At 40.4% G+C, this 24,103-nt stretch overlaps 2 protein-coding genes across 3 annotated transcripts in view; one reads left to right on the forward strand and one right to left on the reverse strand.

Moving 5' to 3' along the window:
- Positions 1-2,900, reverse strand: part of LOC121737192 — a 57,186-nt gene extending 54,286 nt beyond the window's left edge. Inside the window, exon 1 of the mRNA XM_042128788.1 lies at positions 2,873-2,900. The gene's annotated coding sequence lies outside the window, so the exon portion shown is untranslated. The remainder of the gene's footprint in view (positions 1-2,872) is intronic.
- Positions 1-24,103, forward strand: part of LOC121737191 (probable beta-hexosaminidase fdl) — a 161,569-nt gene that overhangs the window by 106,556 nt on the left and 30,910 nt on the right. For both annotated transcript variants that reach the window (XM_042128787.1, XM_042128785.1), the window contains exon 3: positions 22,463-22,533. The gene's annotated coding sequence lies outside the window, so the exon portion shown is untranslated. The remainder of the gene's footprint in view (positions 1-22,462; positions 22,534-24,103) is intronic.

Genomic DNA, 24,103 nt, shown 5'->3' on the forward strand with positions numbered 1-24,103 from the left:
AAAAAAAAATTCTAGATGTTCTGTATATTTTTGCTGTAGTAAAAAGAACAGCGTTCAGCTGTGGATATATGTTGCACGGGAAGACGATGCCTGCGCAGTCCTTAATATATATCGAACATATTATATACTTAGACGTGGGAGAGTCATGCTTCGGCACGAATGGGCCGGCTCGACCGGAGAAATACCACGTTCTCACAGAAAACCGGCGTGAAACAGCGCTTGCGCTGTGTTTCGCGGAGTGAGTGAGATTACCGGAGGCCCAATCCCCTACCCTATAGGGAATAGCCCTTCCCTACCCTCCCCTATTCCCTTCCCTTCCCATCCCTATCCTCCTCTATTACCCTATTCCCTCTTAAAAGGCCGGCAACGCACCTGCAGCTCTTCTGATGCTGCGAGTGTCCATGGGCGACGGAAGTTGCTTTCCATCAGGTGACCCGTTTGCTCGTTTGCACCCTTATTTCATTAAAAAAAAAACATGTTTAAGAAACCACCTGCTAATGGAGAACAACATTAAGAGAGAGATGTGACTGATAAACTTAAATACTCAGGCAACAAAGAACAGAAAAGAAACATCAGATAAATTGGAAATATTTATTTAACAAGGACTAAGAGAACCAGCAATCAGCATTGTTCAATCATCATCATCTTGCTCCAATTCATATAGTTCTTTACCGCATTCAACCCCTTTACTATCATTTGTAACATAGTATGTTGCTACCTGCCCGTTCTATTTATACCCGAGGCCGAGTAAGGCCACGAACTTATTTCGGGTCGAACGCGGCCGAGAATATCGTTATTGTATTCTATTTGTGAGAGTCGCGACTTAGCTGATACTTTATTTAAACGTGGGCCGTGGCTCTTTAGGCGCTCCTCCTGCGGAGATGCCGGAATTTACCGTTTTTAGAGTCTCATTAACTCATAATTTGAAAGCTACAAAATTATAATAAAAATACATCATATCTTCAGCATATGAACATTCCTTTCTCCGTTATTAATTTCCTATTTTTGTTTATTATACTCATGATATCAGCTTCCAAAGTAATACCATTTTATTTAAATTTAAGCATACATTTAGCATCTTCCTAGTATTTACAAATTACGTTTATTTGAAACACATGCCAATAGATCGACAATTTTATTAACTACATATTCGCCGTTTGAATTTTTTTTAGGTCAGATTTAAAGTAACATAAGTAACAAAAAATAGGATTTTGGTGCGATCTCGGCAACGCGGCAAATGTATGGTCACGGTAGTTTGCTCAGGGGATGGCCTTAAACTTTGAATTGATAACTGAAAGCTGTTTTAAGCATTTGTGTTAAGCAAGCATCCACAAGAAAGAGATTAGAGCTCCTAGCCAAGACGATTCCTAACATGAGTCCAATGTCGACATTATTTTATCGACCGCCTATGTCAATTTCATATAATATTTTGATCGAATTTAAAGAAACGATAAAGAAATGTCCTGGCTAAAAAGCCAGGTGTTTAGTAACGAACGCAGTACAAGATTGTATTAAGTAAGTAAGTAATAATAATTAACTTATAATAACAAATTATGATTAACAGTGTCCAACTATATTCTAAAAACAAAAAGACAACTTTGATAGAAACAGTGTCTCAAGGCCTATGTTGGACTGTGATGGATAACCACGTTTGCCAACGTCATAGCTCATGAGTAGGCATCGAATACGGGTAATCACAAACGAATAAAGCCCCTCTACACGATTGCCAACTTACTTAAAGTAGTCGCGTAATAGTATATTTTTTTAAATTCAATTGATACTATAGCTAGAGCCATTTAGGTGATAGAGACATACTGTACATAAACACACATACACTAGAAATCCTCGCCTTCTTTCTGGCACAGTCGGTTAAAATTTATAGCATTAATTTTCTAATTAAGAGGATTCCACACCGCCATTTTTTCCATACAAACGTTGTCCCCTGTTTCCTCCCTGGATAATGCTAGTAGAGTTATAATTTTTTTCCTGAATATCTATGGCCACTAATACAATGTCCCTATGTTTTCTTTTTTTTCATAATTTAATTATTAAATAAGATATGAACGTTCAAAAACCCAAAAAAATGGCCAGATTTTCCACTGTGTTCAAACGTCCAGAAAACAGATTTGGATAGATTATACAAAAAAAGCAAAACATAGGAACACAGCTCAAGCCTTTTTTTAATCTTTAATGAAAAAAGTACTTAAATCGGTTAAGTTTTGGAGAAGGAATCAGGGGACAACGAATCGTTGATTTTCTGGATTTTCTGCAGTTGTCTCTATCGCGTTCTGCGGTATAGGCTTGAGGTAAGGGAGACAGCTATAGATATTACACGTACTTTTTTTTCATTTCTCTAGCCGCTGTGGTATCCTCTTAAATCATAAACTTTACATAGTTTCACGATAAGGAACTTTCAATAAACGGTTAATATGTCTTTAAACAAATAAAACATTTACCAAATTAAAAAAGACTGTTCTATGCTATTCCGTAAATATTTTACACTAACAACGAAAGTTTGAGTGTGTGTATGTTTGTTACTTTTGTTATAGTTCTTTTCGCGAAAGTGAGCGGATTTTGATCATAATAATTATTGTGATATTTATAAAAATTAAGGATTTAATTTAATAAGGGCCCGTTTCACCACATACTGATAAAGTGTCGAATAGGCTATTCAGAACTTTTTAGACAGATTCTCCATACTTGACCTGTCAAGTTAATTGGTGGATAGCCTATTCGTCACTTATCAGGAAGTGGTGAAACAGGCCCTAAGACTTTTTATTCTTATAAATAATAGTGTTACAGAGATATTGTATTTATTAGTAAAAAATATAACAATACCTAAATATATCTAATTATCAAAACAGTCACTTACTTAGGTTAATGAAAATTTAAAATTTTCACAACAGCATCTCATCCAACAAAGTCTTGTTTAGTCTCAAATTAACAAACAACTTAAAATGTATAGTTTAACATCACTTTTGTTTAACTTTTGTTAATCGAACTTTTTATAACTTTTATTAAAAATAATATATTAATTTATTTTTAATGTTTTTAATATTAAACAATTTAATATGTTATAATTAGCAACATAGTTTGAACATACAATATACTATGTTATCGCGTAAAGTTTGTCGCGAGAGGCGGCGCGAGTTGCCCGCACGGTGTACCGCCACTGAATGCCGCCCACCGCGCCGCCCTGACACGCGCCCGCCCTGACCACGCGCAGGACTGAACTTTTTTAGTTTTTTTTCGATTAGCGTAAATACACGATTATAACTTTTGTTTTTATTTTACGAGATTGAGTAGTAATTGTTCGCGAGTGACAATATCCGAACATGAAAATATTAATTTTGTTGCGGTGAGTAAAATTCAAGGTAAATAGTATAAAATCTATCTTGTTGAGAATTTTTATTTTAATTACAATTTTACTAATGTACTTTCGGAATAAACTTTGGCTACATTTTAAGCGACTACGGAGAAAAAAGGTTTTAGCAGGTTTTAGCAATTTAGGCGCTAACGTGCAACAAACCCATGCAGGGTTTGTTGCACGTTAGCGCCTAAATTGTGAACTATTATATAATTGTGAACAATAAAAATAATTAAAATAGGATCATTGTAACCAATTTCTTGGAAATAGAGACTTACTTACTTATTATAAACTACTGATTTAATTTTAGTGTTTAAAAAAATTTAATAGACTCATAATAGTTACCTATTGCGGATTGCCTTTGTTGTTTGTGTTTTGCGAAGTTACTAGAGAACTCTAGTTTTGCTTATAGTTACAATATTCATATCATAATATTATGTTTATTATGATTTATGATATATTTTTTTTTTATTTTTTTTTCATTGATTCACTAAACTAGATAATACACATTTACAACTTATTTCTAAATACAAGTTAGTAAGTATCATAACGTGGTGTACATCCTTCTTGAAGTGAATACTACATGCAAAATAAATCTAAGTTACAAAAATGGTGCTAAATTTTTGTTACCTAATCTTTGCTTACAATTTTATATAAATTATTTTTGAATAATGAGACAGAAGTACCAAAAACATCGATTTCACCGCAGGTCTTATGATGTTATGTTTAACAATCATTTCGAATTATCAATATTTCTGATATCGATTAAATCACTATAATCGATGTTACTCGTTATCGATTCGCGTACGAAATATTCGCGCACGGCGGCCGTCGCCCGGCGCCGGCACTCGCGCCGCGGCCGTCCCCTCACTACGCCGTAAGGTGAGTTTGTTCACACCACACACAATGTAAAACCAATCTTATTATCACGCTATTAGGTACAATTTACAACAGCATGTAGTTTATTTTCACCCATGCTTCTACTATGGATATTTTTGTTTACACCACCCACAATCTAAAACCAACCTTATTAAGGCGTGTTTAAGTATAATTTGCAATAGCGTATACTTTATTTAGCATCACTCATTCTTTTCCTACGGACCTTTTTTGCAAGGGCTTAAAGTTTAGTTTCCGTTGACAAGTTACACTGCTTTCTCTTTTATAGGCCTTGTTTTAAATGTTTTTGCATGTATGAATTATGATATTGTGTCTGTGGTGTGTCTTTTAAGGATTATTTCGCAATTTTTGCGTAATTTCGGAATTATTTTGTCGGCTTTTTGTATTTAAATACGGCTAATTTTGAATGAGCACTGGATGCTAACGTCATTAGATTCCGTTGCTGGCATTGCTGGCAATGTACCAATATGAAAGAGCATTAGGCACGTGGTAAACGACTGTGGCCTAGTGGGCAAATCTTTGATTTTTTGCTTATAACTTTTTTAATTTAGGGTAAAAAGTTATATGAACATATTTGTAGGCAAAAAAATTTGCAACAAATGAAGATCTCACAATTTTTTTGTAAGACGTATAGTTTCCGAATTATCGCGAAAATAGTGTTGTCACTTTGTCAGTTGTCACCCCTTTTTAGAATATGGCGGCCGGGGGACAAGAGTGGCAACCCCACAAACTTGAGGTTAGGCTTCGATTGACCTCCCCTACATGTCCCAAAAATAAAATTGCTTCCTCTAATAAATGCAATATTCTGTACTTAAATTATTGTAACATTAACAATGGACTATTGTACTGTACAGAGAAATAAAGTTCATTGATAGGCAGTTGACAGATCTACGTCAGCTGGTCGCGTAGGGTTATGTCAATTTAATGCTAAGTACTCACATACGGTTTTGCTCGATAGTTTTACTCGAAATCGAGCAAAAACCACCGTGTGGACCGCAAAACTCACAGCTCGAAGGCTCGCTTCGAGCCGGCTCGATGTTTCCTTCGAACTTACTCGACGCGATCCGTCGAGCTTTACTCAAGGGTGTGGGCGTGACTTCGAGTGGTGCAAATCGACCTTCTCCTTAGTTGAACAGACATGCTTTGGCTCGGATGGTTCGGTGAATACTGATCACTGAACGGCAAGCTTACTCGATAGAGTCATGCTGAATGTGTGGACGAAAGCCCGAGCCGCGGGTTTTGCTCGACGTGATTGCTCGATCGAGTAAAACCGTATGTGAGTACTTAGCATTATATTTAGGTAAAAGCACTAATGGTAGACTCGGAACCAATAGATGACACTTACGACAAAAATACCATAAAAATAAGAATTAGTCTAATTTTTTCTCAACACTATAAATTTTATAAGCTTCTCAAGCTATCTGTTGACGTGAAAAAATATATTAGGGATGCCTTCGGGAACAAAATTTTAAAATGGGATCAGTTTTCGTAAATAATGTGACCACGTCAACACGCGCTCGGCAGTTTCTTAGCAAATAGGTTAAGGAAGGCGAAATTTTGCACGTAAGTTTTGAATACATTTATTTGATTATTGTAATTTCTATTGATTTCATTGGATTAATGGTCATGTTGTTTACACTATTTAATGTTTATTTATGATTTTTTATCCATTTTCCCTAACAATACAAAGGGTGTTTACTATTAGTTCTTGAAAATGTAAAAAACCTAATAGATGACATGGAACTCATATCATCATTTTGCAATACATTCTAAAGTTATTTTGTAGTTTATTCTACTGCAAATATTATCAATATTCTCTGAAAATATAATTCTATTAACAAGCTAACAAATTAGAACTGCTGTACCTAAAAATTGACACATTAGACCTTGTCTGATCTAAAAATCGATTGCTTTAGTTTTTTAGCAGTAAAAAAAAGAAAAAGGAGAGCTGAGAAAAGAAAAAAGAAGAGGCAAGAGAAGCATGTAGACTAAAGACTCAAAATAAATTTGCTAGGAAAAAATATATGAAAAATAAAAATAAAAGGAAAGACAGTTTTAGCATATAGAATCTGGAGACAACGTGGATAATATTTCATATGCATGTAGTTACTATGATGAAGTAAATGAAATCTTTCGAAAAAACGGCAAATAAAGACCTATCTAATAATAGGAAAAATGTTCAATGTAATGTAATGTTCTATGTCAACTATTAATTCATATTGGTGTCTACTATTAGTGATGTTCGTTTACTGTGATGTCATCTATTAGTGTTACGACCACGGAATATATAACACTACAGGAAAGGGCATATGGGCGTGTTCCGCGTGCCATAGTTATGTCCAGCTGGACATAACTCGCACGCAAAAGGAAATTCGTGAGTACGGATTTAAACATTACTTTAGTTGACGTAAGGTGCAAAATTGCGTACAACTTCAAGTCTTATCATATTTAGCTGTCAAGCGCCATCTAGCGTTGAATAACTGAACTCGGTAGTCAGAGCCGGTATTGCTAAATTTAAATTATTCTTTATTTCAAAAGGTTTAGGGTTGTTTTTACGACATTGTATTTAAAAATGAAATCTCTTTGTGATTGGTTATTTCTTTTGTGTGCGTAAAATGTTACTGTGTGAGTTTGGCGACGGCAGTTTCAATGAAGCTTACTTGCTATGACCCTTCCTTTAGTGTTATATATTCCGTGGTTACGACTAAGTTTACAAAAAGACCAATAATTTATTTTTTAATTGATTTGTCAGTGAATAATCATAATAGTTTTATTTTGTAAGAGTTACTGAAGACATGGAAGAAGTTATCAATCCTTTATTTTAATAAATATATATTTTACAACATTCAAATGTTCCATGTTTCCTTAAAGCGTCTGCCATTAGTGCTTTTCCTTAGTTGTGACTTGTGGTACTGCATTTCTGCTGTCCCTACCGATGATTCACAATCATAATCACGGCAATTGGTTTATCAATGTGACAATGTGATTGTAATGCGTTTGATTATGATGATAATGTGGTTAGTTGACAGTAATGTACAGTTGTAAGCACTTATAACCCAATAAAAAATATAGGTATTAACTATTAACACACTTGCATGGTCTACTTGTCATTGTGTGGCATATTAGAACATCACTTATCAGATTCAGATAGTGCCGAATTTATATTTTCTGGTTCCGTACCCAAAGGGTAAAAACGGGACCCTATTATTTACTAAGACTTCGATGTCTGTCCGTCTGTCCATCTGTCCGTCTGTATGTCATCAGGCTGTATCTCAAGAACCGCTATAGCTAGAGAGTTGAAATTTTCACAGATTGTGTATATCTGTTGCCGCTATAGCAACAAATACTAAAAGTGAAATAAAGTTAATATTATTTAAGGGGGCTCCTATACAAGAAACGTCATTTTTTTGGCCTTTTTTGCTCGTAAATTTTAATAATAGTGACAGTTAGGCACTTGAAATTCTCACAAAATCCATACAAAATCCTAAATTATATTTATACTTTAATAATTAATAATAAAATTAAAATAATTTTATTATTAATTATTATACTTAATAATAAAAAAACATTGCTCGCGACTGTACAAAACACTAATGGTAATGAGTTTTGAAATGCAATTTACCTTACAATACCTTTGTATGTTTGTTTCAATAAACTTATTGAATTTATTCATTGCAATCAAAATATGTGGTTTAATCTACACTCTATAATATTACGACACTTATTGTGGTCGGTTTCGAACTACTGGAGTCTAGACCAGGGATGTTGCGAATATCCGCATCCGCATCCGTAAATGCGGAGCATCCGCATAGATTTGGACATCCGCATCTGCATCCGCATCCGCATTAAATCAATGCGGATTTTTATGCGGATGCGAATGTCATACGTGTTGCGACAAGAAAAAAAAGCGGCGGGGTCTGTGAATGGCGCGTACCGTTTGCGCGTGACAAATGACCAATGGGAGCGAAAAAGCCGGCCAATTAATCGGCCACGCACAATATAGGGTTCCATTATAGTACCACCAGTTTTTAATAAGTTTTTTATCGTCAATGAATGTACAATTATAACATGTTTTACACTACTAACAACATGATCTCAGTTACATTCAAAGGAATTTGAACGAAAATTTTCTTTGTACTTCTCAATAACTTATAATTCATAAGTTATTGAGAAAAAGAAAAGTATCTCGGCTAAGAAGACTTCATAAGTTATGAAGTCTTCTTAGCCGAGATAATTTTCTTTTTAAATTTAGCATATTTCCTACTCCCGTGAATTTTTCCACATATTTTTCAGAATCAAGTATCAACCGTTTAGCTAATAGCTGTTAGAAGGGGAGACACTGGACACTAACGATTTCTTCCACTTTAAAACTTTGCATATTTCACAAATGGATCCCTAAATCGGAAAATGATCTGAGAATACTCGTAATTTTTTTAAAAACCCTATCCAACGACGACGACTAACCTAACAAACGGTGGAGTGGATGCGAAATAAATAGAATTATCTCCGCTTGATGTGTAAGGGAGGCCCCATAAATGTTTTTAAAGGTTTTATATACCACTAGATGATGCCCGTAATCCTGTTGCGCCAAAATTCGTTTATTGCGCTCCCGCGATACCGTACATTTTTCCGGGATAAAAAGGTATTGTATATCCTTTCCCGGGACTCAAAGTATCTCCATGCCAAATTTCAGCAAAATCGTTTCAGCGGTTTGAGCGTGAAGAGGTAAGAGGCAGACAGACAGATAGACGGACAGTCAGAAAGACAGACACACTTTCGCATTTATAATATTAGTATGGATGGATTTTGTCGACATCGTTTATATGTATGTGCATTCATGCCGAATTTCGGCTTTGTAGGCTATTCTCTGAGCGAAACCGCGGAGAAACAGACAGACAGACGGACAGATAGACCGAAAGTATAAGGGTTCCTGGTTGATTAAGGAACCCTGAAAACGGCGACAGGATCCGACGCGTTTATTGTGGTGCATCAATTGTCTTGTGTAAATTAATCACTGCGTGTTTGTTTGTGATCATACTTAATAAAAAGCGGCATTATTACTATTTGATAATTTAAGTATAATGCTTTATGCTCCTATTTATAACTTCGTGTACTTACTAACAAAAAAGTGGTAGAGGTTTTTAAAAATTTGTTCTAGGGAACCTGTACTATTATTTTGTAGTACATTAATAAAAATGAAAATAATACTTTTTCATTTTATTAACTATATTTATGTAGGATTCGCAATATCCGCATCCGCGGATGTGAACCTCTAAAAATCCACATCCGCATTCGCATCCGCGGATGTGAAAAAATCGGGATCCGCAACATCCCTGGTCTAGACTCTAGACTGATTTTATTATTGTTACGTGCTAGGGTTCGAGGATTTGGAGAGAAAGACCTGGTGACTCTCTTGAAGACTTTATTAACACTGCACTAAACACTAGGTCACAACACTTAGCACTAAGTCCAAACACAAATCACTGGGTCCAATCACTAAGCACTATCACTGTCCTAGGTCGTAGCCAAGTCGCAGGTTTCACTGGTTCACTCACTATTGATCACTTGTGTTCACTCCGAAATCGCCTTGATGATAGCTCGAACGGAACTGACTTGCCGTGCCTGCCTGCGGCTCTTTTTATATGGCGAGACGAATTCCAGAAATTTCCCGATTCACGTAAACAAGTAAACAACCGTGGGAAATTTCTAGGCGGCTCGGGCATGTACCACAATAAAACTGCCGTCCTTGCGATAAGTGCAGTAAGTTGAATTTAATTTAGACCTTATGGACTCAGTCATAAGGTCTAAATTCAAACACGCTAACAAATAAAGGGTAAACACGTAAACAAACATTGGACCTTTTTAGAAGGTTCGAGTATGTACTTGCGCACCACGTGTCCGTATACCATGTACCGTAACACTACTCCCCTCTTAGAGATGCTCGTCCCGTGCATCATTGTTACTGCCATGGTATCGCGCCAGACGGTCTATGTGTACCACTTTGAATGTCCCTCTTGGTTGCTTTTGAATCCTGTAAGTCACATCATTCAATCGGGTAACCACTTTGTATGGGCCGTCCCACTTGGTCTGCAACTTTGGAGATTTGCCTTTTCGGCGAGTTGGGTTATGCAGCCACACCAGTGACCCTTCTTCGAAGCCGCTTGTATTCGATTTCCGGTCGTATCTGGTCTTCATGTTCTCACTTGACTGTAACCCATTTTCCCGAACTATGGCGTGTATATAACGCATCTTTTCCCTTAAATCGCAGACATAATCTGGTACGGCCTTTGGTTCTTCCGGTGATCCTCCTGTCAAAAGGTCTACTGGTACTCGTAGTTCTCTACCGTAATTGACATACGCCGGGGTAGCTTTTATGCTCTCATGCTCGGCGGTACGGTACGACAGAAGGAAGAGTGGTATATACTTGTCCCAGTCCTTTTGTTTGTCATCTACCAATTTCGCCAAATGCCTCTCAAGGGTCTGGTTAAATCTCTCAACCATTCCATCAGACTGTGGATGGTACGCGGTGGTCCTCGTTTTATGCATTCCCAAAATTCTGCACACTTCCTGGAAGACCTGCGATTCGAAATTCCTGCCCTGATCAGAATGGATTTCCAGAGGCACACCAAACCGAGATATCACTTCTTCGACTAATTTAGAAGCGACTGTTGTAGCTTCTTGGTTTGGTATGGCGAACACTTCGGGCCATTTGGTGAAGTAATCCATGACGACCATAAAATACTTGTTTCCCGATTCCGTCACGGGAAATGGCCCAGCTACGTCAACTGCGATTCGTTCCCACGGTGCGCCAACGTTATACAAGCGCAGGCTCCCACGGCTCCTTGTCTGTGGTCCCTTCACTGCAGCGCAAGTAGTGCATTTGCGGCACCAATCCTGTACATCGTCTCGACAATGTAACCAGTAGAATCGTTCTCGCACTTTTGTTAACGTCCTCTTTACTCCTAGATGACCTCCTGATACGCCATCATGCATTTCACGGAGAACATCCGGTACTCTCGTTCTTGGGACAACTATCTGAAGATGGAACTCTCTGCCGTTGGTCTTCTCCCATTTCCGGTAGAGTATTCCGTTTTGAAGTATCAGGCTGTCCCATTGCGCCCAGTACGCCTTAGTGACAGCGCCAGTGGGTGCAACCTCACTCCAGATTGGTTTTTCATCACCCCGTTTCTTCCATGTGATGATGTGCCGAAGGTCGTCATCTGTTTCTTGAGCCTCCCTCATAGCATCATTCTCCCATAGGCCCAAAGGACTTGTTTTCGTTAACTTTAATGTTACTTCATTAGATTCCTGCTTAACACAATGTTTGCAGTCTTCCGGACACGGCCTTCGCGAAAGTGCGTCGGCATTCCCATGTGCCTTTCCGCTGCGGTGTTCCGTCTTGAAGTCATACTCCTGGAGTTGTTCAATCCATCGAGCTACTTGGCCTTCTGGGTTCTTGAATTGTAGTAGCCACTTCAAGGCTGCGTGATCAGTTCGCAGTAAAAACTGTCTGCCGATGAGATACTTGCTGAAATGTTGTAGCGTCTTTACGACAGCCAAGAGTTCTCTTCTTGTCACACAGTAGTTTCTCTCTGGCTTAGATAAAGATTTGCTGAAATATGCAATTACAACTTCTCTTTCACCCTGTTTTTGAGATAACACCCCTCCAATGGCCGTGTTGCTTGCGTCCGTGTCGACTATAAACTGACCTTCAGGTTGTGGATACCCCAGGATTGGTGTTTCACACAGATGTTTCTTTAGTTTCTGAAAAGAATCTTCGGAAGTCTCGTCCCAAATAAACTGTCGTTTATCTTCTGTCAGCCGATGTAATGGCTTGGCTATCTCTGAGAATCCCTTAACAAAACGCCTGTAGTAGGAGCATAGGCCAAGAAATGCCCGCACTTCGGTTTTGTTCTTAGGGCTTGGCCAATTTTGGACTGCTTCTAGTTTCTCCGGGTCCGTCTGAATTCCATCACTGGAGATAACATGGCCGAGATAGTTCACCTTACTCCTGAATAAACGACACTTTTTCGGATTCAACTTTAACTTGGCCCCCTCTATTTTGGCGAAAACTCGTTCTAAGTTTCGCAAATGGTCCTCGAAGTCGCGGCCAACAATGATGACGTCATCCAAGTAGACTAAGCAAGCCTCTCCAACTAAGCCTGCCAGTACACACTCCATGAGTCGCTCAAATGTGGCAGGTGCGTTGCACAATCCAAAGGGCATGACGTTAAACTGCCATAGACCTTTACCGGTGGAGAACGCTGTCTTCTCCTTGTCTTTTGGATGAATTTCCACCTGCCAGTATCCAGATTTCAGGTCTAGGGTCGAGAACCATTTCATGCCACTCAAGGTATCCAGAGTGTCGTCGATTCGAGGTAATGGATAGCTGTCCTTCTTAGTGACATCATTGAGACGTCTGTAGTCCACACAAAATCTTGTGCTGCCATCTTTCTTCTTCACTAATACAACTGGTGAGCACCACGGACTTGCAGACGGTTCAATTATCTTATTCCTTCTCATGTCCTCCAAAAGGCCTTCAACTTCTTTTTCCTTTGCAATGGGTATCCGTCTTGCTCGTTGACGAATTGGGTTCTCGCTTCCGGTATCTATCCTGTGCTGAACCATCGACGTTCTTCCAAGGTCGCCTTCCTGACTGGAGAAGATATTCGCGTGGCGTTGTAAAAACTTCTTAGCTTTCATGCTCTGCGAATAAGTCAGATTACTCTTGCAGTCATCGAGTAGCTCAGTCACTATTCCATAGTTGCTGGTGTTTGCTGAGTCTGAGCCTGTGATCGAATTACACTTTCTCATCCAGACAACTTCCTCGCACTTTCCAATGACATCACCTTTGTTCAAGCAGAACTCGCGATCACCAAGATTCAAAACTCTGACCACAGCGTTACTGCTTCCACTAACAAGGGTTCTTGCCGTCATCAATTTATGCGCTGATGTCTTGGTAGGTGTGTCTTCGATTAACACGCATCTGTTTGACTTCTTCTTTCCAGCTGGCGGTAGTTTCACCAGCACCCGAGCTTCCGCACGTCCAGGTATTATGACTTTCTTTACACATTCAACTTTCCCGCAGGCGCCTCCAAGGATGAAAATTTCTTCTTCGCCACACTTGAACACTCCGTCGGCGACATTAATTCTGCAGTTGTGCTTCTTCATGAAATCCAAACCCAAGATGCAATCATCCATAATCTCAGCCACGATAACGTCATGAGGGTATGAGGATCCCCCTACGTTAATCGTAACTGACATTTCTCCCAGGACGGGTATTGGCTGACCGGAGGCAGTAAGGAGCCGACAGTTAATTCTCCTCTTGTGTCTTCTTGCGGCTTTTACCAGATTTGGGTTCACTATCGTTCTAGAGGCTCCTGTATCTAGAGTCATTTTGCAATCCGTCCTGTTAATAGTCCCCTGAATCACAAGACTGTTCCCGCTGCATGCTTGGGAGATAACAGTTATCGGGGCTTCCTCCGTGTCAGCCAGCACTCGCCCCTTAGTCCTGGCTTTTATTCGTTTCCCTGATCCCGGGCAGGGAACGAGGCCCCTTGCTTTTGCAGCTCCTCCATTTGTTCCAGACGTTCCTCGAGCATTTTCATCCTTGCCATTTGGGTCTCTTTCTGCGGGCAGTTAAGCTGAAGATGGCCTCTCTCGCCGCACTTGTAGCACATGGCTCCAGAACTTCTCTTCGTAGGAGCCTTAACCTCCTTGACTTCCTCAGAGACCTCGCGGATTTTATATGTCTGCCGTATGTCACGCCGAACAGCCTCGACCTCTAAAGCATGCGCCAATGCTTCCTTAAGCGAGGTGTGGTGACGTAGCCTCACTGCAGCTCTGACCTCTAGGTCCCTGATTCCGTCGACAAATGCTTGCACAATGTTCGTGTCGATCATCTTGGAATCGGCTCCTGGGTGTGCCTTCTTGACCAGTTTTTCTATTTCCAACGCCCATTGTTGTAGTCCTTCTCCTGGGCGTTGGACTCTGTCACGCAGTTGGGCACGGAACACGTGCTCCAGGTGTCGCTCCCCGTATCTGGATTCAAGTGCCTCCATCAGGTCTTTAAACCCATTTCCTGTATGCGCTTCTAGGACCGACAAAGCTTGCCCTCTGAGCGCAACTGTGAGAGCGGTCAGGCATTGTTCATCATTCCATCCGTTGGCAGAAGCAACCGTCTGGAATTGCTGACGATAAGCGTTCCAAGAAGTAGTACCGTCGTATGGTGGCACTTTAACTCTTGGTCCTTGTACCACTACGGAAGTTCCACTAGACGTCGCGATTCCTGTGGTTTCCACGCGCACTTTCCACTTCTGTAGTTCTGTGAGGCTAGTTTTCACATTTTCCATATCCACTCCTAACCCCGTAACTCGTTCGTCCATTACGTCGACATCTTTTCGAAGCTTAACCACCGTGTCACTGACATCCTTTATAGCTCCAAGCGCTTTTTCTTGGAGGTCCTTTTGTTGCTCTTGTGACTCCTGCAAAGCGCCGAGCTTGCGTTCTTGTAACTCTTGCAAAGCGCGAATTTCAGCTCTTTGAGAATCTTGTAAAGCGCCGAGCTTGCGGTCTTGTGACTCTTGCAAAGCGCCGAGCTTGCGGTCTTGTGACTCTTGCAAAGCGCCGAGCTTGCGGTCTTGTGACTCTTGTAAAGCGCCGAACTTGCGGTCTTGTGATTCTTGTAAAGCGCCGAACTTGCGGTCTTGTGATTCTTGCAGAGCCTGAATTAACTCAATTAGGCTTTGTAATTGGGGAGCCACTTGAGGGGCCGCAGAAGCTACGGGCGATGCATGGTGGCTGGAGCCAGTAGGCAGGGGTTGAGCAGACGGAGCTCGGTGGGCGGAGCTAGTGGGCGTGGCCTGAGTGGGCGTGGCCTGGTGGGCGGAGCCAGTGGGCGTGGCCATGCCCAAAGTGGGCGGAGCCTGAGGGGTGTGGCCGGTGGGCGTGTCCCGGTGGGCGGAGCCAGTGGGCGTGGCTTCAGCCAAAGTGGGCGGAGCCTGGTGGGCGTGGCCAGTGGGCGGAGCCATGTGGGCGGGGCCAGTGGGTGGGGCCTGTCCCTCAGTGGGCGGAGCTTGGTCCCCAGTGGGTGTGGCCTCCGCAACTCCTCTCTCGGAGTCAATGGCAGCAGCTCGCTGCGCCCTTGTCCTGACACTCCCCTTGAAGTCCTCTCTCGGAGTCAATGGCATCTCCAAATCGCACTTCTGACACCAGTTGTTACGTGCTAGGGTTCGAGGATTTGGAGAGAAAGACCTGGTGACTCTCTTGAAGACTTTATTAACACTGCACTAAACACTAGGTCACAACACTTAGCACTAAGTCCAAACACAAATCACTGGGTCCAATCACTAAGCACTATCACTGTCCTAGGTCGTAGCCAAGTCGCAGGTTTCACTGGTTCACTCACTATTGATCACTTGTGTTCACTCCGAAATCGCCTTGATGATAGCTCGAACGGAACTGACTTGCCGTGCCTGCCTGCGGCTCTTTTTATATGGCGAGACGAATTCCAGAAATTTCCCGATTCACGTAAACAAGTAAACAACCGTGGGAAATTTCTAGGCGGCTCGGGCATGTACCACAATAAAACTGCCGTCCTTGCGATAAGTGCAGTAAGTTGAATTTAATTTAGACCTTATGGACTCAGTCATAAGGTCTAAATTCAAACACGCTAACAAATAAAGGGTAAACACGTAAACAAACATTGGACCTTTTTAGAAGGTTCGAGTATGTACTTGCGCACCACGTGTCCGTATACCATGTACCGTAACATTATTATGACAGAAAAATATTAATACAAATAAGCAATGCTATCTCGTATGTACGTCAATATGATAGCTCTAATGTTCAAAATGACCACAAATATTTCCTAAGAGCCTCAACACACTGGCGATTAGCGAGCGCTGCGCAATCGCGTCGCTTTCAAATCGCTCGCTAATCGCCAGTGTGATAAGGCACTAAGTAGCCCAATTAGAGGATATTTGTGGATGTAAGGGTTAAGTGGCTCAATACCTATTTGGCCACGTTATCTTGACAATAATTGTGGCCTGTAGTCATTATAAACGGGCTCGTCACGTTGTCCCATGACATACGATCACGAATAGGCTATTGTCTATGTTTATGTTTACTTGTAAGTAATTAAAATAACTCTCAAAAATAGAAACATCGGTGAAAGAATGACTCTGATATCTTAAAAACTGCCCAAGGTATAACAATTCGAAAATCACATAAAATAATCATTCCCAAAACGCTCCGTATAAAATGTTAGCTTACGTATAAGCATTTTATATGGAGCGATCAGAGTCATTCTTTCACCGATGTTTCTATTATTTTAATTTATCATCACACGCCTTTAGTTTGTACGCATCGCGGGAAGACTATAATACACTTGCGTGCAAAAAAATCGACCCACCCCGCGCATTTCTGTTCAAGTCGCTATATCTTAAAAAGTTATAGTTATTTATTATTTCTTTTTATTAATAATGCGAGTAAATATGATAGGGAATGTGTCCGTTTACTCTACATTTTCTAAAACCAACATGCTTAACTACAAACGACACAAATCACTAAGCACCCCCATCACTCAGTTTTTTAATCGTTAATTGAACGGTTTTGTTCTGTATGAAAAATCGGTCAAATCTTATTGTTTTTGTTTTGTTTCGATTTTTATTGATTTATTGTTCATTTAACTTCATTTTAAACGTAATTTCTTTGTGGCAAAATGGATATTACTCCAAATAAAGCCTCTCAAGCAGGGGCTTTGCTAAGAGCTGAATTTAGACAACGAGTTGTAGCTAGAAGTCTTAATTTAAGTCGAACTTCGTTTACAAGAGTATACCGAAGTATTCTAGAGACTCTAAACTTTACCATGCGACCATGTTCAGGAAGACATTGGGCTACATTTGAACGTGATGACCGTTTTAAGGTGTCAACGTCCTTGCGGATTCGACATCTCATTTCAGTTCAAGTACCACGACGGCCAAGAGAAGTCCGATGAGTTACAGTAATTGAGTAGACTGTACGACGAAGACTTGCAGGCAGCTGTTTGACTTCACAAAAACTCGCTAACGGTCCAAAATTAGCCCCAGCACACAGTCAAGCGCGGCTTAGTTTCGCACGTTCTCATGTTGATTTTTCATTGGAGCAACGGCGGGTCGTGCTCTTTTCTGATGAAAGCTAAATCAGTCTTTATGGTAACGATGGTCGCAGAAAAGCATACCGTAGATAAGGAGAATGATTTGCGCAGGTGTGCATTGACGAAAGGCTTCCATTTGGTAGGTGTTCGGGGACTGTATGGGGCGAGATTTCTTTTGATGCATAAACCAATCTTGAGTTCGTAACCGGGCCGCGCCTTGGCACTTTGAGTACCTATCGCTACATTCAGGGCATACTGGGACAACATGCGGTGCCATGTGCTGGTTTTGTTGATGAAGGTTTCATATTGATGTAGAATAATGCTCGACCGCACGTTGCTGCGAAAGTTCGTCAATATATTCTCTCCGACGTCGAAATTTCGGGTTTGGACTGGCCAGCAAGGAGTCCTAACCTTAATCCTATTGAGCACCCATGGGGAGAACTCAAAAGGAGGGTCAGGGCCCGGACTCTTGCCGCAGATACCCTTTAGGACCTCCGGGTGGCTGTACAAGAAGATCGGCATAGTATCGCTCAGGAGTTCATCATAACTTTGATAAGGTCAAGGAAAACCCGTATAGAAACCTAAATTAGGGTAATGGGTGGCACTACGAGCTATTGAAATCAATTTGTTAGTGTTTTTTACAAGAAAGATGTCCTTAATCGCCTACTGAAATGTTATGCCAAACTGACCGGTTTTTGTTTTAAGGCTGTAGAATTAGTAAACGATTTACAGTTACAATAACTATAGCATTAATTAAATTCTTATTGTACTACCTTTAAAACGATACCAACATTTATTTAATACTAATTATATTTCTTGAGCTATTACCGTTTGAATCATAAGGAGAGAGGTGGGTCGATTTTTTTGCACGCAAGTGTATATTCAATAGTTATGTTAAATGTTGTGTCCTTCGTTGTGTCTATGAAAGTGGTTTCATAAACGCAACATTTAACTTATACTGCGTGAAATTTTAATGGCTGTTTTCCCGTAGTAAAATGATTCTATCTAAGGGCCCTTACAACACGTACCACAACCACACGACAACCACAACCACACCACGTGGTCGGGCGTATATTTCATATTACTTATATAAAGCTCTGCTCTGCGTGCGGGCCGCGCTGAAGTGAAGCGCACGCGCCCGTTCCCTTATCTCGCCCGAAATCCCGTCAAGCTGCCGCCTGCCGCCTTTGTCTAGCCGACACGGTGGCCTCTCACGTTATACTAAGCTGCAGTAGCCCCGAGACTGGACATTTCAATTACTACATGTTTTTAGTATGCTATTTTATTTTATCCATATTATTTATATATTAATATGTAATTACACTTCCACTACCGCACATATTTAATAGGTTATTATTATTTTTTTTTTTTTTTTACATTCTAAGAATATGAATTATTTATTACTAGATATAAATTTTTTATCTAGTTTATGTTATATATTATGCTGTGTGTTGTGTGTCTGTCAAACGCCTGGCAGTCACAAGGATCCACATAATACCAGGGATCGTGGTACAGTTATCCTGTAGTGACCACCTGAGTGGAGTCCTATTCAACAACTTTTCGCACTGCACTGCCTTATACCGAAGCACTCAATCCGTGCCGCACCACAAAAATATTATGTACTTGTGTAAATTATTTGTAAAATTTTGTTTGTGTTAAAATTCGAATTAAGTGTAAGTATACCTATTATGTGGTTAGGCTTATAGTATGCATGTCTTTTTTTTTTTTTTCTTTCTCTGTCTTTATTGTTGTGTGCTTTGTTCTATTGTAGTGTACTGTGAACTTTGTTGAATAAATGTTTATTATTATTATTATTATTATTATTGTAAATGAACTGGACCATTCACACGTACCACATTTTGCAGTCGTTGTCGACCACTTGTCAGATAACTTGTCAGAGTTCAGACGCAACCACGGCCGACCACATCGCAACCACAACGTTGCGTCGATGCAACGATAGTGCGTACACCGCTCGCGCTCTTTTCCCCCTCGTTTCATTGACTTTCGTATGTAACCACATCGCAACCACTGGCGACAACGTAACCACATCGGCATTTTGTCGGTACCACAACGCAGCTACAAAAAGCTGCAGCGACACCATTCACACGTAACCACTGCTCGACGACATTTTGTCGTTGCGATGTCGTGTGGTTGTGGTACGTGTGGGTTGGGCCTTAGTAGTACAATAGATTTGTGAAGTGTGTTTTTTTGTTCAAATCATAAATAAAATTCGGCCGGGTCATAGCCGCTCGCGCCTACCGGCATAAAGTGGCCATAGTAGGTACCTCACGCCGGTCACGCGTCATACAAAATATTTGAATTTTCAAAAAATCCTAAGGTAGGATTTTTTTAAAATTCAAATATTTTGTATGACGCGACTCCTAAAGCTGGTAAATCGTACTGCTGCGGGAAAACAACCCCTAAAATGTCGCGCACGTTGTATATTAATTGTGATAAATAGCATAACTTATCGTATGGTTATAAATATTCACAAATTTTATTTAAAGAAATTGACTTGACCATCCAACTTTGAAGGCTCATGAGTCATGACTTATGAGTTATGAGTCATGACAAAAATATATATATATTTTTTTTTAATAATATCTATGGACGCTTAACACCACGTTAGTCTGGCCCCGTGCTAAGTACCTAAAGGACTTGTGTTACCGGTACCAGACAACGGAAATATATTTAATACTTTTATACTATACATATATTTAAGATTTTTATTATATCATACACATATTTAATACACATCCAGACCCGGGAACATTGAAAACTTTTTGTTCCGTCGGCGGGATTCGAACCCACGACCCCCGGCTTGAGCTACCAACGCGCTCACCACTGAGCCACAGAGGTCGTCAATATATAAGTTACGAAGCTGAAATTTTGGAAATGCTTAGTTTTTATCGTTTGTATATTGTTTTTTTTTTTTTTTTTTTAATGAAATAAGGGGGCAAACGAGCAAACGGGTCACCTGATGGAAAGCAACTTCCGTCGCCCATGGACACTCGCAGCATCAGAAGAGCTGCAGGTGCGTTGCCGGCCTTTTAAGTGGTAATAGGGGAGGGTACGGAAGGGAATAGGGGAGCGTACGGAAGGAAATAGGGGAGGGTAGGAAAAGGAAAAGGGTAGGGGATTGGGCCTCCGGTAAACTCACTCACTCGGCGAAACACAGCGGAAGCGCTGTTTCACGCCGGTTTTCTGTGAGGACGTGGTATTTCTCCGGTCGAGCCGGCCCATTCGTGCCGAAGCATGGCTCTCCCACGTCAAAAAATAGTCTTTGAATGAAAAAATCTTTGACCTTGGCAATATCCCTTATATGTTGCTGTTATCGACGTCGATTAGGCATAATATTACAGGCGTCAGACAGCTTCACAAACATATTATCCACCATGACCCAATGTAGACAGATGCCTTCATAATACGCGTCTATGATGAAAAATAATTACTGTCAGAGTCTTAATTAAAATTAAAACTCGGTCGTCATTAGCGCAAGATCATTCAACGTGCAGCCTTTAAATAAACGCGAAGGACCAAAATGTTAAAACTAATGGTCAGAACTACAGAAATAAATCAAGATAGAACGGTGACGCGCGTGCGTTGCTAAGGAATCGCTCGTGTCAATTTTTGCTTTGCTTTTAGTTAGAACAAATAACTTACCCGTGGAAAGAAATACCTCCTTTTGACCGATTCGTACTTCTACGTATCGAGGCATGTTTGCACAACCGCTCCGGTGTAATCAAGTCGAGACGTGCGTGCTGAATGAACGTTCAACGAATCTTGCACACTTGTGCAAGATTGAAACACGCGTACTCCACCCGCTTAGCCGTTCTATCTTAATTTATTTCTGTGGTCAGACCTGTAACTCTTTACAAGTTATTTTGTAAAGACTCGTGTCGTTTTACATCCGCAACATTTTGCCATCTTGTAATTAATGCTGATGCGTAATTTTTAGGTTATATTTTTAGACTTTCACCGAATATGTTATAAAAACAGCACATATCACGTACTTATAATATTTTTCGAAAAAGTAGCTTATATGTAGCATATGACTGAAGTTGGGTTTTTATTAGGGTTCCGTATCCAAAAGGGTAAAAACGGGATCCTATTATATTTTTTTAATTTAGAATGCCTTAGAAAATTGCCAATACAAACTAACAAAGAAATGTACGTGGTATATGTACATAATTATTACGCATAAGATAATCTTGGGCAGTATTCATAGAGACACCTAGCCAAACAAAACTTGTAAACTTCAGTTTATGGTCATAGAACTCAACCAAACTGTTTACAAACCCTAATCTTATCTAAAGACAAGATAGCAGGATGTTAACCACATCATGTGCAAAATAATAGATGTTTAAATAACTTTACAGCACTATAATACTAGACGATGTTCGCAGCGTCGTTCGCGCAGCATTTTTTTTAATGAAATAAGAGGGAATAGGGTAGGGAAGACAAAAGGGTAGGGGATTGGGCCTCCGGTAAACTCACTCACTCGGCGAAACACAGCGCAAGCGCTGTTTCTCGCCGGTTTTCTGTGAGCCCATGGTATTTCTCCGGTCGAGCCGGCCCATTCGTGCCGAAGCATGGCTCTCCCACGTCGAAATTAGAGTTTAGACCCAATAGTTGACCATATTGCCATAATAGAAACTCTACTCATAAGTAGAATAAAACCCGTTTTGCAGCAGAGATGGTTTTCTGCATATTGGAGTTTATTTTATGGATGACTCCAACTGAAGAGCTGGCAAACAGAACCGGATTAGTCCGCGAGAAAAAAATTACACAGTGGCTAAATATACTAGTATACTAGTATCAACTGAACTAATCCGGTTTTGTTTGACAATTTAGTTTTTAAAGCCTTTTTAACCGGTTTTTATTGAAAATATTAACAGGGATAAAATATACATTCGCACTCTGGTGGACTTGTCCGGTTTTGTTCGCCAGCTCTCCAAGATAATATAATCAACTCCTCATATAATAAATATCCTGCTTCTTTACACTGAAATATAATATACAACTTTATTCAAAAATTAATTATTATTTGTATTTTGTTACAGATGGGTACAATGACAAGATCTTAAAGGCCGGAGAACCTAGTGTGCACGCATCTGGATGGTATACGTAAAAGGTAAGAGTTTTAATACTCCATTAAGAGCGCACCTGACCCTAACTTGACTTTTATACTTAAACCTAGATCTCAAAATCTGTAAGGTCTAAAAAACTGATTTTTTGACACAAGTAACTTCAGTTCATGAAAATTAAATGCTCAAGACGAAAACACGATATTTGCCGTTTGGTATTTTTTTTCCAATTTTGAATTAAGATAAATAAGTAAAAAAAATTAGGACGCTGACTTCAACAAAGTAAAATGCCGTCAATGATAGTTGACTAACATTACGGATGTCCTCAAACACCGATCGATCTATAAAAGTTGAATTTTTATATTCTTGATCGGTCTACTAAAATCTGTCTTCATACCACTTGTCTGAAGCCAAAAATTGTATTATATAGTAGCACCTCCATCGTGGGTATCGCAGACACAATAGATTTTCAATCTATATATATAAAACTCAAAGGTGACTGACTGACACGGTGATCTATCAACGCACAGACCAAACCACTGGACGGATCGGGCTGAAATTTTGCATGCAGCTAGATGTTATGACGAAGGCATCCGCTAAGAAAGGATTTTGATAAATTCCAACCCCAAGGGGTTAAAATAGGGGATGATAGTTTGTATATAATAATACTTCTTAACGCGAGCGAAGCCGCGGGCAAAAGCTCGTTGTTATATAAAAAGATACCACACATTTTTTCGTTAATTCGACGCCAACTCATGTCACCTGTTCAGTACCCTTTGTCATTAGTGTGGTGGATCGATGGCCGATTTCCTGCCGACCTGATTCCCGCGATGTCATGGGTGGTGATGCGGTCGCTTACTTCCTCACCTGTACTTAAAGCTTACAGGGTGTAGCAAAAGTTTTGACGTGGGAGAGCCATGCTTCGGCACGAATGGCCGGCTCGACCGGAGAGATACCACGTCCTCACAGAAAACCGGCGTGAAACAGCGCTTCCGCTGTGTTTCGCCGAGTAAGTGAGTTTAGCGGAGGCCCAATCCCCTACCATTTTCCTTTCCCTACCCTCCCCTATTTCCTTCCGTACCCTCCCCTATTCCCTTCCCTACCCTCCCCTATTACCCCTTAGAAGGCCGGCAACGCACCTGCAGCTCTTCTGATGCTGCGAGTGTCCATGGGCGACGGAAGTTGCTTTCCATCAGGTGACCCGTTTGCTCGTTTGCCCCCTTATTTCATAAAAAAAAAAAAAAAAGTGATAATACTTGAGGCCAGTTTTCCGCAAACCTTCTGTGTTCAAGGCACATCTATGAAAGTAAAATTTTTGAAGGTACACTACAAATTAATCAGTGTGTGCAGGTTGCTCTGAGCTCCCATCCCTTCGTCGATCGTCCTGAGATGTCCCTTTTTAGCACTTAAAGCACTTTTTCCGAGGCACACCAACTGTTGACAATGGTACACCAGTGTACCGCGGCACACGCTTTGCGGAACACTGCTTTAGGGTACACTTTGATTGAGTGGCAGTCTTCCACCGTACGTTTTTCGCGTGCCTAACTTTCTGCCGCGTATTGTAAAACGCTTAAACGAACCAGCAGTATTTCCTTACCAATACGACTTGCAAACCTT

This window comes from Aricia agestis, chromosome 20, assembly GCF_905147365.1.
Source record: "Aricia agestis chromosome 20, ilAriAges1.1, whole genome shotgun sequence".
Taxonomy (NCBI): Eukaryota; Metazoa; Arthropoda; class Insecta; order Lepidoptera; family Lycaenidae; genus Aricia; species Aricia agestis.